A 20,508-nucleotide genomic window follows, 5' to 3' on the forward strand; every position below is an offset into this window, starting at 1 on the left:
TACCGGATATGATGGCCATTTTTATCTAGTGCATTTTTCTAAGGAGAGATTTTTAAGAATTTCCGCATTGTTAGAAGTAAAATAGTAATTGGAGAAAATATGTATAGTATGGAAGAAGTTAGGGAATATGGCGGAGACTGTGACGAAAACAGTGAGTTAGAATAAAACCAAAATGAGTCTTAAGAAGGAAGACACTGCAATAATTAATCAGTGTTAAAAGACTTCCCAAGTTGGAATGGGTTTCTGAGCAGTCGTAAGATTTCCTTCCATGAGAAAAGAGAAAGAAAAGAAAGTGAAATATGTCGGCAAAGAACGATTTTGTAGCTTTATATTAAAAAGTTGGACACCACCCGGGGTTGTTGGCAGAAGAAACAGCTTCATGAATTAGTTGTGGGAAAACAAAGAGTGGCTTTAAATTTTTCTACTCAAATTATATTAGGTCGAATACAGACCTGGAAATTGAATCTCCAACACGAGAGGAAGTTCCGTCTGGCTTGCAGGAAATACAGCATGAAAGTTATCTGAAATCCTTTAAAACTGAGAATTCTAAATCCCCTTCGAACAAGTTTACAAGACCATAACCTGGTCGAAGCCAAGAGGGTACATGGCCAGAATTCGCTGAACGTTAATGCACACATTTTTGCATTGATCTTTTTCTTATTAAGAAAACGAAGATTTTAGAATTTTATTTTTAGTGGTTAACCGGATATTAAACCATATCATAATCTTAAAATTGTAGAAAGAGAATCTGATATTTTTCAAAAAGAGTAATTTAAACTGTCTGTTTCTGGTATGGGAAAAAAATAGTAAATTCTGATTCTCTTGCGATGTCATACCATTTAAAAACAGTGTCTGCAAAATAATTTCAATTATTTCATTTTGAAAAATTGTACTCCGACTGGTTTTTTTGGTTACTAAGTATTACCCAGGTTAGAGCCTCTGAAGGAGGAGATCTGCGGCACCAGACGAAGACCATTGGCGCCCACGGTGCCATAATCGTCCGTCACCCCCCACGTAACCCCCTTCATCGCAATTTTGGCTGGAGGATGGCTATAATACCCAAGTCCATGAGTCTATTAGAACTCCGTATTCCATCCCATTGATTCCTGGTGCGTCTAGTCTCTAGCATAACATTATATCCTGGCAGGAAGGCACTAAATACTAGTCCCAACAGTTCCGGCCTTAGCTAGACACGGGGGGGAGGAGAATCTTGGCCTTCCAGGAAACGGCTCTGGCTTTACGATGAATCTGAGGATGCTCGTTATCATCTGCCCATATTCTGCTGCTCCAGATACGGTGTATATACGTGATGCAGTCAGTGGCAGTAGCGAACCGGGGGGAAAAGCATATTGGGATATGCATGTTCAAGTGATAAAATGTCGTCTGCATTCATCTGGAATCATTGGGTAGCATTTCCTTATTATGTTCTTTTGTATATATATATATATATATATATATATATATATGCACACGTATATTGCATGTGTATATACATTTATCACTGGCTTCTTATACATACACACACATACATACATATATATATATATATATATATATATATATATATATATATATATATATATACTGTATATATATATATATATATATATATATGTGTGTGTGTGTGTGTGTGTGTATGTGTATGTGTATACTAGCGTACGGGACCTGTCAAAATGACAGCTAAATATTCAGATAGATATGCCCCACCCCCACAAACACACACACGCCATGCACTCCCTCTCACCGGGAGATGACTACTCTTTATCACTTAGGGGAGGTATGGAGTATTAGCCAAACTACAGCCCTAATTAAAAAAAGCAGGAAGATAAAAGCAAAAGATCTCCAACTAGGAAATTATTCGGGTTGGGCAAGGACTCGAACCTGGGATTCTGAGTCGATACAATCCCCAGCAGTAGATTCTACCAATGAGCTATCAAGTGAGATGTAAGTTCATTCCAAGTCTAATGTATATATTCCTGTCGAATTCAGTTGAATCTGTACCTAGACTCCAAATCAAACCATCTCGGCCATGACAGCTAATTATTGTGTTTGCAACACGTTGTTTATAGGTTTAAAGGCTACTCATGGATGGCAGAGGCAAGGGACATTGCCCTATCATGCAGGACAATGCCCTAGAGACTGACCATGTATACTTATCATCCGCGCCCAATCCCCCTCTCCACTGAAAATAGGACCAGGGAGGGCCAGACAATGGCTGCTGATGACTCAGCAGGGAGACACATATGCTCCCCCAAACCCCCATCCTCAGCTCATAAAAATGTGAGGTTAAAGCAATCAAAGGAACTAACGAGTTTCAGCGGGACACTAGCCCCAGTCTGGCGATCACCAATCAGGAACGTTACCACAACCCTGGTGTTAGAAATAAACTCTAGAGGGAATGATTATTAAGTAGGTCTTCAAAGAATTTATTGTTATGTAATTGCTCAGTCATATATATATATATATATATATATATATATATATATATATATATATATTTATGTATATATATATTTATATATATATATATATATATATATAACGTAAATTAATTGTAATTTCTAATGAATCTACTAAGACACATACAGTTCTAATACAGTCGGACGCGCTGTTCTGTCTTATTTCTTTTTCTCTTGTTTCTTTTTATAAGTTTTTGTAGTTCATATAATATGAAAGCTCTAATTTGATATTGTAACCGTTCTTGATATATTTTATTTTGATTGTTCATTACTTCTGTAGTTTATTTATTTCCTTTCCTTACTGGGCTATTTTCTCTGTTGGAGCTCTTGGGCTTATAGCATCTTGCTTTACCAATTGTGGTTATAGCTTAGCTCGTAATGATAATAATAATATTAATAATAATGATAATAATAATAATAATAATAATTATTATTATTATTATTATTATTATTATTATTATGCGGTGTATGGCGTAGGAAAACAATATATTTCGATGTAGGGAATCTAGATTAGACTGAAGATATGTTTTGTTCATCAGAGTTCATTCACCACTTCATCAGTGTTACGCTGTCCAGGGAACACATGCTTACCTCCAGCAAGAGCTCTAGATAAAATGGGAGTTATTGAAATTGGGTGGTGATCAGATGGGCTAGAGCAGGGGTGGGCAAAATTTTCGAGGCAAGGCCACTTTCAGAAATTCACAAATTTAAAGGGCCGCATAGTATATTAAGTAAAATAATTTATATTTAAAGTGGCCAGAAGAAAGGATTTTTAAAGAAAAAAACAAAAATTAATTTTACTAATATTTTAAAGTAGAAACTTCACATAAAGCACGTTTATTTGAAAATCAAAGTAACTCAATAAATAACAAAACAATATCAATAAGAATGATGCATCTGACTGCAGTCATTTACCAGTTTGTTAAAATTAGGTGTCAATTTGCTTGTGCTGATCCTTACTAAGCACTGACTGAAGATTTGAGTCTGTGAGAAGTGATCTGTTCTTTGACTTGTTAACTTTCATTATAGAGAAAGCCTGCTCACAAATTTAAGTTGATGCAAACATCTTTCTTGCAAATTACTTCAGATTCTGAAACTTTTCTGGGGAAAGATGCATAAAATTCAACCAGTGGTTTACTTTCAAACATCTTCTTTAAAGAGTTGTCGGCTTCCAAATCAATCAGTTCCATATGCAGCTCTTCAGTAGCTGTTTTAATGCCACAGACAAAAAGAGAGCTGAGCAAATCAAACTGTCCTTCAATTGCCTTGAAATCAACAAATCTGATAAATTCCTCTTTTAAAGCCATCAACTGGGAACTCTATTTGTCTGATAATTCTTGTGTAACCACTCGTGCCTTCAAGTTTTGCTCATTCAGCTGCTTGGCAAAACATTTAAGTTTCGATTGAATTACTTTCACTTCCAGGTACAATTCATGAGCAAATACACCTTTGCCTTATAGTTTTGTGTCTAGCTCATTCAGCTTTTGCATTATGTCCACAGCAAATGCAATATCACAAACCCTTTCGTCACTCTCCATTTCCTTTGAAAAGTCACGAGAGATATCTTTCATACCGAAAAACGGGACAATCTCGGCTTTGAGGCGCCACGCCCTCTTCAGTACTTTTCTCATGCTTAACCAGCACACATTTGTCTGGTAAATCACATCAATAAAATCTGCTTCTATATCTTCCAAGAAACTTCGAAATTTACTGTGGTTCAGTCCATGTGCTGTTATTGAATTCACTGAACGCACCATGAAACTTCAAATCCTCTTTTTTTTATACAAGGGCCACTTGCGGGCCACAGGCCATAATTTGCTCACCCCTTGGGCTAGAGTTACCACAAACATGTTTATTTAAGGGAGGAACACTACCAATTCTCCAAAAAGCGCTAAAAGAACCTTACAGAAAATAACAGACAACTTAGGAGCCAAGAAATATGCAGTCTTAAAAGCCAGAGGAAAACGCCATTTGGGTCTACATCTCCATAAGCATATAAGGCCATCAAGATAGTTGTAATTTCATGTGACAGAACAGCTAAACTAGTTAATTTAACCTCTATAAAACAGGAATGAGGACGATTGAGTTTTTCATTATTTTGCTTACTGTCAAACACACCAGCCAAAAGGGTTGCCTTTTCCTTTGGACAGTGAGTGACAGAGCCATCTGGTTTAAGTAAAGGAAGAATTGTTAAGAGTACAAATTTAATGGTAACCCACCACTTGTGTTCCTGAGTTGTACAAGAAAGGATTTCTTTTATGGGTATACTGTATTTCTTTTCAATTGATAAATAAACTCTCTTAGCAGAGTATGTTACCCCTCCAAAGATGATATGCCCCCTGCTTCTCCAAATAAGTATGTCTATAATAATCATTGAACCAGTGCCAGTGTTTGTCTTTTACTTGGTATTTTAACACACGAGAAGGAAAATACCTGTTGACTATTTTCAATTGTAAGAACAATAGGCTCAACACTTTTATTCAATTATGACCAATTCAAATTCAAAAGATCACTCAAAATGTCATTCCAGTGTGCTTGAGATTTTATATGTATCTTACATGATGAAGACACATCAGGGGCAGGATGCTCAGCCTTAATTACTAACGAAATTAAGGATCGGGCACACTATTCTATCTAATTTCTCTTCCCCTTGTTTTGTTAAAGTTTTTATATTTTATATAGGGGAAGTGTTTATTTTAATGTTGTTACTGTTCTTAAAATATTTTAGTTTTCCTTGTTTCCTTTCCTCCCTGCGCTATTTTCCCTGTTGTGGCCCCTGGGGTCATATCATCCTGCTTTTCTAACTAGGGTTGTAGCTTAGGAAGTAATAATAATAATAATAATAATAATAATAATAATAATAATAATAATAATAATAATAATAATAAGAATAATAATAATAACTGGAGAACCGACCTTACTTGTTACGATGCCAGAGAGTCAGTGTATCTCAGGTCCAAGCTGTTACCAGATCTGTGAGTAGCTTCACTTATAATTTGCTCACAGCTTGATTCAGAGGTAAAGTCAAAAGCTCTTAAGCTATGGCTATCGGTAAGAGAAACAGAGTTTAACTATTCCTTATGGTGAGTGTTCACATCACCAACAAGAACAAAAAAGGACCTTTCATCTTGTACCTTAGCCATAATGGTGAGAATACAATTGAAGATAGAATCATATGAGTCTGGATTCTAGATTGTTTGTTGGGAAGGTATTCAAAATTGTTTATAATAAGTGTGTGGCGGAAGTATTAGAAAGGATGTTTAAAAGGGTATGGTGGAGATATTGAAAAAGATATATTAAAAGATTGGAGGAGATATTGAAAAGGATGTAGAAAGGGAGTGTGGCGGAGGTATTGGAAATTACTTATAAAATGGGTGTGAGGGAATAATTGGAAAGCATGTAAAAATAGGGTGTGGGGGTTATTGGAAAGAATATATGAAGGTATGTGCAGGACATATTGGAAAGAATGTATAAAGGAGTGTGAAGAAGGTAATGGAAACTATTTATTAAAGAGGTGTGGAGGTGGTATTGGAAAATATTAAAAAATGGTAGTGAACGAGGTTTTGGAAGGATGGTTAAAATGATGTGGGGGATTTATTGGCAATGATGTTTAAAAGGGGTGTGAAGGAGGTATGTGAATGGATGTATAAAAGGGATGGTGGGGAGAAATTGGAAAAGAATATATAAATTGGATGTGAGGAAGGTCGTGGAAATGATTTGTAAATGGTGTTTTAGCGAGGTATTCAATATTATTTATGAAAAAAAAAATGTGTGGAGGATGTATTGAAAAAATATTTTTAAAAAGGATGGAGATATTGAAAAGGATTTATCAAAGGGGTATGGAAGAGTTCTTGGAAATTATATATGAAAGGGGGTGTGGGGGAAGAATTTGAAAGGAGTTTTAAAAGTAGGGGTTATTATAAAGGATGTATATATGGTGTGTGGGAAAAGTATTGGAAATGATTTATTGAAAGGGTGTGTGTAGGTATTAGGAAGGATGTATTAATGGGGTAGGGAGGAGATAAAGGAAATGGTGTTTAAAATACTTTTTCAAGTATGAGTATGACTGGTGCATCATACAGATAATTATATTCTGCAGAGACAGCTGTATACTCTGTTGTAAATGATCTGAGCGATTGGGGGAGCCTATAGGTCTATCTGCTGAGTCATGAGTAGCCATTCCCTGACCTTCCTTGGTCCTAGCTTGGGTGGAGAGGGACTTGGACTCTGATGATATGTATACATAGTCTCTATGGCATCGTCCTGCTTGATAGGACAATGTCACTGTCCCTTGCTTCTGCCATTCATGAGCGGCCTTTAAACCTTTAAATGATGGATTAGGACGAATATGGCATTCTGATTTTGCAATTTGAAAAAGATGGGGGATGAGGAATTAGAAAGGATTTATAAAAGTGGTATGGAGAGATGTTGTTTAATGAGGTTTAAAAGAGGTGTGGGTGAGATATTGGAAATGATGGATAAAAGGGATGTGTAGGATACATTGGAAAGGATGTATACTAAAGGGGTATGGGGAGGAATTCGAAATGAATTTTAAAAGTAAGGGAGATTGGAAAGTGTATATATATATATATATATATATATATATATATATATATATATATTTATATATACATATATATATATATATATATATATATTTATATATACATATATATATATATATATATATTTATATATACATATATATATATATATGTATATATATTTATATATACATATATATATATATATATTTATATATACATATATATATATATATATATATATATTTATATATACATATATATATATACATATATATATATATATATATATATATATATATACATATATATATATATATATATATATATATATATATATATATATATGGTGTGCTGGGAGGTATTGGAAATTATTTATAAAAATTGTTTGGAGGAAGTAATAGAGAGGATGTATAGAATGGCAAAAGGGATGTGGAGGAAGTATTGGAAATTATATATTAGGAGGTTGTGGAAGAGGTATGAGAAAGGATGCATAAAAGGAGTGTGGTGGAGGAATTGGAAAAGATGTATAAAAAGTGGTGGAGATATTGACAAGTATCTATAAAAGGTGTAATGAGGGAGTACTGGAAAAGATGTACAAATGGGGTATGGGACTGATATTGGAAATGAGGTTTAAAAGAGGTTATGGGGGAGGTATGTGAAAAGATTTATAAATGGGGTTTGGAAGAGGGATTTGAAAGAGTGTTGAAAAGGGTGTAGGGAGGTCTTTGATTATTATTATTATTATTATTATTACTACTACTACTACTTGCTACAACCCTAGTTGGAAAAGCAGGATGTTATAAGCCTAGGGGCTCCAATAGGGAAAATAGGTAAAATAAAGTATTTTAAGAACAGTAACATTAAAATAAATATCTCCTTTATAAACTATAAAAACTTTACCAAAACAAGAGGAACAGAAATAGAATAGAATAGTGTGCTCTCACGCAAGAGAACTTTAACCCAAGAAAGTGGAAGACCATGGTACAGAAGCCATGGCACTACCCAAGACTAGGGAACAATGTTTTGATTTTGGAGTGTCCTTCACCTAGAAGAGCTGCTTACCATGGCTAAAGAGTTTCTTCTACCCTTACTAAGAGGAAAGTGGCCAATGAATAATTACAGTGCAGTAGCTAAATTACCCTTTGGGTGAAGAAGAATTGTTTGGTAATCTCAGTGTTGTCAGGTGTATGAGGAGAGGAGAGTATGTAAAGAATAAACCAGACTATTCGGTGTATGTGTAAGCAAAGGGGAAAGTGAACCGTGACCAGAGAGAAGAATCCAATGTGGTACTGTCCGGCTAGTCATAAGACCCCATAACACTCTAGTATCTCAGTTGGTGACTTGTGCCCTTGCTAACCTATTACTTACCTCTGTATTGACTGAACTAATGTTGACTAGAATAGATTTTGATATGAGCAATGACTCACATAATTATTAGAACCATACTTCCAAATTAGAACCATGTGCGTCTATTGTAGGTCTAGATGTTTCAAATGGCCTAATATTTTTTAATAGACTCCCGCTAAACATCCGAAACCTTTCGAAGTGCTACGATAACGTAGATTAGTCTATATATTGAAATGATTAAATTATTTAAATCATTAGTACTCTATTATGGAAATACTTAATGAATACGACAAACATCTTGTTGGTCCTGCACTGCCCACGGCTTCCCGCATGTGACAGGACAAGGAAAACAGCCCTGAAAGTAAAGCAAGTAAAGTTATTTTGTACTTTTTTTCGGATAATACCATTGTTAGGGGAAATTTTAATTCTTAGTCTCTCTTCCTCTATGTAACATTAAATGCACCCGTTTCTAGTCCACGGCAGGAGAATGGCCTCAGACATGTCTGGGGTTTGGCCATTTTCATCACTACACTGGCCACTGCGGATTGGTGATGGTGGGAAACTTTCGTCTGATCGCTCACAGCAAATCAACCTAGTGTGGGTGGCCCCAAGAGAGCTTTGCTGATCATGGTGATGCACAAACCCTTTCATCACGTTAAGGTATCCCCCTCTCTCTCTCTCTCTCTATATATATATATATATATATATATATATATAGAGAGAGAGAGAGAGAGAGAGAGAGAGAGAGAGAGAGAGAGAGAGAGAGAGAGAGAGAGAGATAATTTCCTAAAGAATGTGCTTTTATTTCCATACTTGCGTAGCATAATACAAAAGTTGGTCGAGGGAATTAATAGTTTGGTTACTGGTGACGCTCGTTTTGACTTATTTTTTTTTCTTTTAATCGCTTGCCCCTTTTGGCCAGACACAGAATGTAACTGCATCCAGTAGGCCTATTTGGATTTTACATGATGTTGTTTTTTTACTTATTTATAGCATAATATTACCAATAAAATGTTGCCAGCCATAAAAACATTGTTTTGTAATGCGTAGTCGACTGAGCTGCAAGACAAAATCGAACATCAATAGTGCAATAAGAAAAAGCGTGTGATTTTTTGTCTTCCTTATTCTCTGAGTAATTGGGAAGCATGTAACATGCAGTCATCCTTGCTAAGAATATCTTTAGAAATTACTAGGCCGTGCATGTGTGGGGAGTGCCTGTGACAGTGGCAGTGCGTAATACGGTACAATAAGATTGGTAGTTAATTTTGTGGTAGGCGGTGCTTCGCATGCAGTGAAACCACAGGTTCGGTGATTGACATTTGTACCATCACTTTTTTTTTTTCATCACAGACCTGTTTCGTAGTCGGCCATTGAAGATGTATACGTTATTTTGTTTGGATGAACCAACTGTGTAGAGCACACTCCTTCTCGTGTCCCTCACCGACACCCCCCTCCCTCACTCCCCCTGAAAACTCCTGAGTTGACCGAGTATCAATATTATATAACTTGCTTTTGTCTTTCACTTATCACTTTCTATCGGGGAAAATAACTTTTGTAGAGCCCCTCTGCATATTGTTTGTGTGTGCATGAGGGAGAGGTATACTGGCAGAGACAGAGAATCAATCCTAGGTCCCCCTACTACTGTAATTTATTGAATTTGGCGCTCTTCTCTCTCTCCTCCAGCCAGCTCCTGTCAAATGCCGCACAACTGCCTTTTCCAGAGTGTGTATGCGCAGATGGAACTGGATCTTTTGTTCAAATGTTAAAGATACATAATAATGTAACTTTTAACAACAATGACTACCGGCGTACTTCACTCGATAAGGATTTGCGCCGAGTTATCATAAAATCGACTTAAATAAAGATTTTGGCATAAATTTGGCGCATGGATACAGGTTTGTTGTAGTCCAATAGAAGCACAGCCAGTTGGACTTTAGCTGTCTCAGTGGAATCTTCACTACCGGGCTTCGGGGGTTTTTTCCTTCAGTTTTTAAGTTCAATTCTTTTTCCGAGGGAGAGACGACGCCGTTCTGAAGGTGAACCTTCCTTCGAGCTTTTTCAGTGGTGAGTATGGGAATGAGTGAGGTGTAGTGAGAGAGTGAGTATGAGAAGGGTGGACGATCATATCGATCTGTTGGCCTCTCGCGCGCCAGCCATGCTCTTAAAGGCTTTTCTACCGCCGTTGCCGCCGCCCCAAACCCCCATGTTAAACCTTCCCGCCCGCCATCTTCACACGCCCACACACCACGTGCAACACACGTGTCCTTGGCATAATTCATTAGGCGAAGGTCCATTGAACCTCGTTCCGGTGCTAATAACCTAAAAACCCAAGAGCGGTTGGGCGGGGACCGGTTTCATCTTGTTACTCCAGACAAGGGGATCAAATCCCGGCGTTTGGCTTACGGTATTGTCCCCTCACTCGGGTTATTGCCACCGCTGCCTCTGCTTACCGCCCTGTGTCAGGTTTTTGCCATTATCCCAAACTTCGTCGTCCGTGAAATGCCGGCATGAACAAAAAAATTGCCGTACGAACTACGGTAGCAATTGGGCACTCGCAGATTTTGTAATAACATACGATGGCAGACTTTCAAAAGTCTCAGCCGTAACACAAATATAGTGTATGGTTATTGAAATAAAATTTCCAGAGGCCTGTTTTGTTATGAAATATTACCTGTCTTGTCTGTAATTGGATCATTGTGGGTCATGATGTTACCACGTGTTATGAAGGCAGTGAAGCGTAACGTTTGAGCGTGCTGCTGTTGGCGGGATGTGATAAGTAGGTCTATGTGTTCCGATGTGTAGGATGGGCTTGCTTCGCATGAATATTTATAACAAAGTTTAAGACGTAGTAGACATACATGGATTGAATTATATATTTTTTAATGACATTTGGTATCCGACGTTCTTTTTTTCATGGGATAACAAACAACGTATGGATGAATCTCTTTTAGTGTCAAGTTTAAAGGCAGCTTCACAAGGAACAAATATCTTGAGTCCTTTAGTTTTATTGAATTTGCGTAACTTTTTGAAAATTAGAATCCAAAAATGTAATGGGCGTGTTTTGTAACATTTGGTTAGCCGTAATGCTGCTTGTTGAATATCGTTCATTTCGGCATTTGCTTTATTAATGAATTCGTATTGAATTTTTATTAAGGTGTATATGGTAAATCCCCATTTTATATGTATTTCCTTCTACAATTAATGGAAAGAAAATACCTGTTGGGTGGTGCACTTTGACTGATTTTAATGCAGTGTAAGTTAGCCTACTTTAGCATTGGTTGCTATTTTAGAAGACTTAGCGTATCATGGCATTTCATGGTCATTGGATAGTGTTGCCTCTGGTTTTAAGTACGCAGGTTTTGGAGGGTTGTTTTCTAAAGTAAACATTTTATTTTTGGCAAAAGTAACGTTCGTGGTGCAGTACTTTTAATAGCAGAAGAGTTAAGTAATAGTATGACATCTTTATTTCTTGAATAATAGGACCCAAATATTTACCCATGTGGTTATGTGTTAGACGTCCTGTTGTGACTAGTGTTGTTGGTGCAAAGCCCTGTTTATTTCTTTGCTCCTTTATATCAAATTATGGGTTATCCCTGTATGGAAGGGACTTAAACTAAAGAAAAATGAATACATAATGAATTGCTCATTTTGCTATTGGTATCAGTGCACCTAATCCTGTGTACTGTAGGTATTATTTAAAGATCTTTGCTGTATTCTTTTGGCCTCTTGGTCAATTACTTTTCAGCCTTATATTTATACACCCGTCCTTGGTATTCATCATGCTGTCTAACTTGTAACTTACAATTCATTATGGAACCCTAGGGGACCCCTCCTGTGTTAGCCTACTCTTACTGTAGCTAAATAGGCTCTTTGTCCTAATGTGGCCCAAGTTCATTAACAATCTAGTCTTCATGAATCACAAAATCTTTTCAAAGAATGTATAGCTCATGCGTTTCATGAGATATATTAGGTGGGGATATACAGGAGAAACAAGTACAGGGATGCAATGTAGACTAACCAGTACCTCCTAACCTAACCTAACCTAGCGTTTCAGGTCCTTGATTAATTACTTGGTTGAGTGTTGGGACCCCTCCTGTTTTCTATCTTGACCTGTGATGTCTAATCATCTTGTAAGCTTTAATCATAACATATATGTACTTGACTTACTTTAAATACCTTATTTTTTTTTATTAGATTGTATCGCCCTAAACCACTATTTAAATATGTAACAGGTAAATAAAGAGGCTCTTACAATTTTGTAGCTAGTAATCCTCACAAATACTTCATGACCTATTTACATGGTAACCACTGAGTAACGGATGAGGATAGGAAAAATGGTCAAGTAAACATTCACTACAACATGAAAATTTCTGAAGTTAGAATTATAGTATTTGAAAGTGTTAAGGTAGTAATTACAGTAGAGTAAAAACACTGGCCCTAAAGCTCTTGAACAAAGTACTGTATAATCTCAATAACTATCTTGAATGTAGTAACTCTGAAAACTGCTGAATGTTTATATTTTTGTCACTTGTAAAAAGTCATGTACTTGCACCTTACCAAAGTGAACTTTTCAAAACAGCCAGCATGCAACCATTGGTTTTTAGCAAAATGGGATTAGAAAATTCAAGTATTGTGCATATACTGTACCAAGTAAACCTAATGATGAAGGGGACCTGTTTTCTAACTACAGTAGTTTGTTTGTGCCTTGTATGAAAACTACAAGGTTTTACACACCTACGTGGTAAGAGCTGTTTAGAAATTACTGGTGGCAAATCTGTACAGCAAGAGCCATAATTCATTTATGACATGTCTCCTGTCATATTCGTGTTCTTTCTGCTACAGTGGGATCTTGTCGACTATATAAATGAAAATTGTTGAATTCATTATATCCTTTTCCTCTTGGTTGCACTCAGTTTCTAGCTTCCTTCATACCTCCTTTCCCAATTCTTTTCTTACAGTTTGCTGTATAACCTAAAGTTTGAATTTACTGTGCAACTGCAAGTTGAAGAAGTTTCCATCAGTTTCATAACAGCACTGGGGTTAGAATTGCTCTTTTTATCAAGTGTAGGTACGTTTTACTGAAAAAATATGAACACCTTTCAATATGTGGACCAGAGGGAAAATGTATCGTTGGAGGCAAGTGCCCTCAGTGCATATGTGGTGCACTGTGGATATTATTATTATTATTTTTAGCTTAACTACAACCCTAGTTGGAAAAAGATGCTACAAGCTCAAAGGCTATCCAGTGAAAATAGTCTGGAGAGGAAAGGAAATAAAACTATATACAGTATATGAGAAGTAAGATATTTAGAATATTTATCTTAAGATCAGGAAAAACATTAAAATAAATCTGTCATATATGAACTGAGAGATTTATTTCATTCTGTTCAACACTAAAACATTTACAGCACTGCTATTTTGAAGTAATGAAATTCAATGATTCTACTGCCTGGTTAGGAAGATCATTCTACTATGTGCTATGTGGTCACAACTGGAATAAAGTGTCTAGAATACTGTGCAGTGTTAAGCCATATGATGAAGGAGGTAAGACTTAGAATTCACTGCATGCCTAGTAATATTTACAGGAGGGTACAGTCTAAAGATGATCTGAGTGCAAAGGATGGTCAGAATTGTGAAAAACCTTTAGCAACATGCATACAGAACTAATTGAACGATGGTACCAGAGAACAATATAAATTTCAGAAATGAGAAATTTACCAAACCAGAAGATTGTATCCATCAAAGTAAGATGTTAGTCAGGAGCTGAGCTGAAGACTGGACAGGAGAATAATGCTCAAAAGGTAGAATAAAAGAATTCAAACACTTCAGGATATTTTGACTACCGAGAATCTTGAGATACTTTCTCAAGCCAATTTTTTGTGCAGTTTAAAAGAAACTTTTTCTAGAAAAAGTAATTTTCTAGTTTAAGAATCACACCTAAAGTATAAAATGAATTCTATATAGTTAAAGAATTATCAATGCAGAAATCTGGATATTAGGATATGCAGTCATTGACCTACTTACAATGATGCTTTTAGATTTGTTAGGGTTTTAACTTTATGCTGCATAATTAGTACCATGCACCTATTTGAGTTACATCCATATTAAGGAATTTGGCTATCCTAGATATTCATTCAGGACATGAAATTGGTGCAGAGTAGCATCATCTGCATATATGTTTTCTAGGCCAAAACACGTAGTAGCCTATGTATATGTAGTATGAAAAGTAATGGACTGAGAACTCTACCCTGAGGAACACCAGATATTACAATCCTTTGCTCACTATGGTGCATATTAATAACTACTCTGCAACTATTACTGAAATGTCAATAATGATGCTAAGATAAGACTAATCAACAGTATTCCCAATGGTTTGAGTTTAAAAACAAAAGTCTCATGATTAACACAGCCAAAGGCTGTTCAAAAGTTTAGGTCAATCATGTGAACTTCCTGATCACAATCGAACAATATCTTTACAACATTGGAGTTTGTAAGGTCATCACATTACACCAGGCTGCAGCTTTCCTTCAGCCCCCAGCTGCACTCATTTTGAAGCCTTTTACCATGCCTTTGTTCCCACTTCCCTCCTTCCATTTTGTTGCTAACCTTCTCGTAGCTTTTTGTCTACTATAGACCGACAGCCAGATGCACTTTGGTTAAAGGAATGGGGTACCAATTATGAAGCACAAGGTAACATAGAAAATTATAAGGCATAAGAAGAACTGGACATCCTGTGAGGTACGAGAGACAGACCATAGTTGAGTGATGCTTTATTTCCGATATGGGTCGAATACATTGACCTGTGCGAACGGAATTGCTGTGACCTGGGTAGGTGAGAAATGCGGGCATTTGTGTTTTCTTACGTTAACTTTACGGTTAATAAAAAAGCCCACATTTGACATGAAAATGAAAGGCTGGTGATTCTGTGCCTAAATGCATAAACTATATTTACAGGGTATTTACACATATGTACAAAGGTAAAAAGAGTGCCACAAGCGTTGTAGGACATTGTCCTTACTGTCCGCTGGGACCACCTGCTGCGTTAGACCCCTTGGGATCCCAAAAGGGGCAAAAAACCATCTATCAATCGTAAATATGTCCCACAGTGTTTTTCAGAGTAGCTTACACACAGTGGATTAAGCAGTAATCCACGCCAGACGCATTACGTTCGCCAGAATAAAAGAAAAAAAAAGGCTAGACCAAACATTCTTGGTACTACTTGAAACATAGGTTATATACTCCTCTACATCTCATGGAGTTCAGAATGGCCAGTGCCAGACAGATTATCTTCTTCATTATACCTACCAGGCATACCCAAAAGTTTACCCTCCCACCTTTTCCTCTGGAAAAATTGATGTAGATAAAACATAAAAGGTATTGATGGCAACTACTTTAGAATGAAAGATAATGTCTTACAAGTACAAAATGACCCTTGCCAGACCTACTGATTGCTGCATTAAACCCACCAGACATGCACAATAGGCATAAAAGATGGTCTTCAGCATATCTCAGAAATATCAGAGGTGAATGCCAGACAACTAATGTGGTGCATTATACCTGCCACACACCCCAAAAAGTTTAACGAGAAAATTCTATATAAATTAAACAATGTTACTTTATTTTCAACAACCATGGGTATATTATTCCACTTGCCGGATGTTAGATGCTTCATGAGGCCCGATAGAGAAAATAAATTTTGGGTAGATAACATAAATTGTATCAAATAAAACATTAGTACATGAAAATACTTATAGCCCACCTGATATAGGCTATAGAACTTTGACGTCCGTGCAGCTGCTTTATAGTTTCGTGAGATCTACAAGGTGCATGTTAAAATATCTGAGAAGATTCTAATGTTTGACACGTGTGAGACAAGTTCAACTTAACCTATCAATACCTCCAGAAAACTACAAGTAATGAGCCATCTTCACTTTCAGTGTCATCACTCCATTCTAGCTCAGATCTAGAAATATCAGCATCTTCATATCTACAACATTATCATAACTGTCATTCTCAGCTGCATGAATTGCTAGTTCTTCATCCTCAAATAGGACATTGGATTTGGCAGGTCCTGTGAACCTGAGAGGAATGTAGCATCTATCCTTAATATACCAGTCGTAGTCACATGGGTCCAGTCACCGGCGCAATCCACTTTGTTTGGGACAGCTTTGGAACTTGGTGGAAGAAGAGCATAGTCAGTCTTCAAGTTATTCATTGCAGTTTCTGGAAATAAATATAAATGCTAGAGTAATTCATCCAAAGCATTTAAAATGTGCATTCTCTCAAGCCATATACAACTACTGAACAGAATAAAATTCATAGTCTTCAGCTTTGTTTCTAATTTTCAATGCTCCAAAATCCTACGTAATAATACAACTACAAATAATTCAATATGCCCTTAGAATTAATATCCTTTACTAGCTTAAAAATTTTTCCAGTCATATGGCACAACTGTGCATGCTTGGCCTCATTGATGTCCCATCATTCCTTTCAAACCATGTAAGGAACGAAATCCTTCTGCCGCAGAGTCATCGGGTTCTTCTCATGGTGTTGATTGGTTCTGCATGAATATAAGCCCGTCGTTCTTTACCGGAGATACCTCGGCTTAGCTTGGTGATGATGGCTATTAAAAAATCTTAGTGAGTTGCAGCCAAATCTCCCCAGTTAGTGCGGGGTATCGGGAGAGACTCCAGCTCAGTCTGCTACCTCACACTCAGCCTCCACTTTTGACTTTGGTGTTGGAAAGAGCAGATGTGTGTGCTCCTCCTGGGTTTTAATCGGTATAATTAGCTTTCCATTCTTTTCTTTTTCAGGTGTGTTTGCGCTGTTTTCGAAAGGAAAGTAGCATGCGGACTTGCCCTGGTATGAAGGGCTACCTTAGTGGCGCCTTCTGTTCCCTGCTGGAGACTGATCTTCACTAGCATTGCCCTTCGTGCAGATGACAACTGCATAGAGGCGTCTCATGCATTGCGTTGGGAGTGGCCATCCCTCCGGTAGCAGCAATTTGGCTGCAGGAGGAAGTCTGAGAGATATTCTTTGCCTTAGACGTCTGCTTCAAAGGCCAAGAAAACTAAGACATTCTTCCGTAGGAGCTCCCCCTCGTGGCTCTGACCATTTGGCTTCTTCTGGAGTTTGGTCAGACAAGAATGATGTTCCTTTGACTCTGGGACGACTCTTGGTCAAATAGGACCCCGCTGCTTCTCCTGGAGAAGTAGCTGCGCCTTCTCCCATGATGCTCTTCGTGAGCTCTTGGTTTTGTTGGGACTCACGGGTTCTTCTCCAGAAGACAGACTGTTGGAGGCATTGAAATGCAGTGCACAGTAGGAGGCTCCTCAAACTTCTTGTAAGCATATGGATGATTATTTCTTGCTAGTTCACTCGGGTTCTTCGAAGCTGGCAGGGGATTGCCCCTGTCCCCTTGCTGTACCATAATTAGCAACCAATTTTAAAACATGGACAAAGATGATTGAGCCTAAATACCGACGATTACCATTAGCAGTTTGCATTCGTGAAGATCCAGCCCCTGAAGATGACTCTGGACAAGTTGGGTAACAGATCTCTTGCATGTCCTTCCCAATGCCTTCTGCATTTCGAAGATGTGCTTTACCCTCTTGATCCCCCCCCCCCCTCTTCCGACTCGCACGAGTCCTAACCACTGGTAATCAGCTACCGCGAATGTGATGTCCTAGCTCGCGCGCGATTTCGATTCTTCTCGCGACTTACCATGCTCAAAGGCAAGCACTCCCCATCTACTCCACTCCCTGGTATCCCTATCTAGAGTGGATACCAAATATAGTGAAAGCTGCTCTGGCCACCCAATCTGCCCAGATCAAGGCTACTCCTATGTCCTCTCTTTTAGACTAACCATACATGATTCCATTGCTATATCATCTGGGGAACCTAACCCCCCCTCTACCCCTAGGAGGCAAAGCACAACAGTATCCTCCCAGGTTCAGTGAAAGACCCCAACTCGGCCAGCCCCTCTTGAGTTCCGATCTCTCACGTGTCTTGGTATCAAATACACACAAATACAGGGCGTGCCAAACCTTGACGATAGGATCCAAAACAGCATAAGTGTTGACAGGATATACCTTTTATCCTTGCACCAATAGGGGATTTGATATCTCCAACGACCAAACAGGGGGAGTATGATTCGATCTTCTTGCAGGTCTTGACTTGCATCTGTAAAGTTCATGGTATTGTAGAACCCAAGTTTTCCACTCAAAATGGTTGGGACATATCCTGAGACCTCTGTGCTGCTTTCAAAACAAAGCGGTCTAGACAGTAACTCTTGTGGTTTAGGCTGGTGGTAGGTTCCCTTGAGAAGGTAGAATTGTAGATGTCGGCGAGTAAAGTCTCTCAGAGCCGTAGATTTTGGCTAGTAAGGTTACCCTTGGACGAAGCTGCCTCTTAGATACTTCCCCTTCTGTTTGTCAGGCAGCGGAGGTATTACAATATCCCTTATTCTAACAGATATCTCCACTTTTTGCCATTGAACCTCGATGTATCTTGTCTTTGTAGTCAGCTTTCATGGGTACCCAGGCTCCTTCAGTTGACTCTTTCTTGTAGAAAAGCGTCTGGAAGGTTGGAAACCTGTCAAAGACCTCCCGTCCTTGAACGAGTTTATCCTCTAAACTCCTTTCAGTATGGAAACTGAACCCACTTTCAGACAGGCGATCAGACTAAGAGCCTTCATGATAGTATTGAACTTGACAGATGCGAACTTCCAGATCCAGGTCTCTCTCTCTTCAAGGAATTACTGTACCTGAGATTTTATCTGCTCAACAAGATATACCAATTCTGTGTTCTGTGCTTTGGCCTGTCGACAGCACCTCTAGTGTTTGCCCTAGTTTCAGGCGGGGCCAACGGCATTCGCCTTCTCCGTAAACTGGACAACTTGGCTGATTCTTGCGGACTTGGTGAAGACCCTTCTACACCAAGACATGCTTCTCAAGTTTTACCACAATCCGGGGATCTTGGAAAATCTCGAAGTCATATCTGCAGCCCAAACAGGATCTGGTATACCTGGAAATGCTTGTCGATACTCGGTCTTTTTGTCTCAAAACAGAATCAAAAGGTTAAAAAAAGTGGCTCTCCTTTCTGTAACAGAGGTCTCTGCCAGCCCATCAGTGGCAGCGACTACACCCCTGAAACTTCTGGTCCCTAATCTTTGCCTATGCATGAGGTAACTTAATGGTCAACTGAAGATCAACTGGTCTCAAAGCAGGGAAGCGCCTGGGAAACGAATCCCAATAGGACCTGATCACAGGAAAGACTCAAGTTGGTGGATACAAGACTCCAATCTTCATCGAGGCATTCCCCCTTCTTTCCCCGCCCCACCTCTGGACATGATGCTCTTCATAGATGCAGACGCATCAGTGGAAGAATGGGTTGCTCACCTGCTTCATCACATGGCCTTCGGGCCATTGTACAATCCTGATTAGCAAATCCACATAGACCTCTGGGCAGAGGACAAGCAGTTCCATATCCTAGGGCAGGATTTTAGGACGCCTTCCAATATCCTGGCAGGGTAAAGACATAAATCACTTGGAACGCTATCTACTTGGGGGTCAGCTAGTTATTGAATGTGTGACTGATCCATCCCTTTTCCATCAGGGAAACTGACCCAGAGCACATGATTTTATGGGTGTTAGCATGTCCCCAGTGTTTAAGAGAAACTTCGTGTCGCAGGTACTGCTAGTGGCCGTATGGAAGTGACGGTCACCTCCCCCCAACTACCAGCAAAACGTGACACATGTTCCTTAACATGTTGTCTATAGGTGCTGTGGTGGCTGCTCATCAAGTGTATAGTTTCCTTGCTCCTCACATTACAATTATCAGTCGATCAAAGGCAGAGGTTTTGATCTCAGTCTTGGTTGATTGTAAAGGAATGACTTGCCTTTGCTTTCTTCATTATCCTCTCTCCTTGGGCACACCAAGCAAGAACCGTGCAAGCTGGCTTCCATCGACTGTAGGTAAACTGCATCTCTGCTAAGTTGCCTGTTTACATAGTTTCCTCCTACATGCATATAAATTTGTCACATATCCATTCTCTCAGAAAGGGGAATTTTGGGTTCAAGGGTTTCAGTGTACACAGTATAAGTAAATTTTATTTCTCAAGCCTTACTCAAAGAGCTGTTTCCCACTCAATGACC

At 38.4% G+C, this 20,508-nt stretch overlaps 1 protein-coding gene across 3 annotated transcripts in view; it reads left to right on the forward strand.

Moving 5' to 3' along the window:
* The window catches only part of LOC137655695 (ELAV-like protein 1), a 310,530-nt gene that overhangs the window by 21,371 nt on the left and 268,651 nt on the right, over positions 1-20,508 (forward strand). Inside the window, exon 1 of one of the 3 annotated variants that reach the window (XM_068389670.1) lies at positions 10,093-10,417. The exons of 1 other annotated variant lie outside the window; for it this stretch is intronic. The gene's annotated coding sequence lies outside the window, so the exon portion shown is untranslated. Of the gene's footprint in view, positions 1-10,092; positions 10,418-11,774; positions 11,794-20,508 lie in introns of those variants that run through there. One more of the 3 variants, XM_068389672.1, reaches the window with a different exon arrangement.

This window comes from Palaemon carinicauda, chromosome 16 (genome assembly GCF_036898095.1).
Source record: "Palaemon carinicauda isolate YSFRI2023 chromosome 16, ASM3689809v2, whole genome shotgun sequence".
NCBI classification, from domain to species: domain Eukaryota; kingdom Metazoa; phylum Arthropoda; class Malacostraca; order Decapoda; family Palaemonidae; genus Palaemon; species Palaemon carinicauda.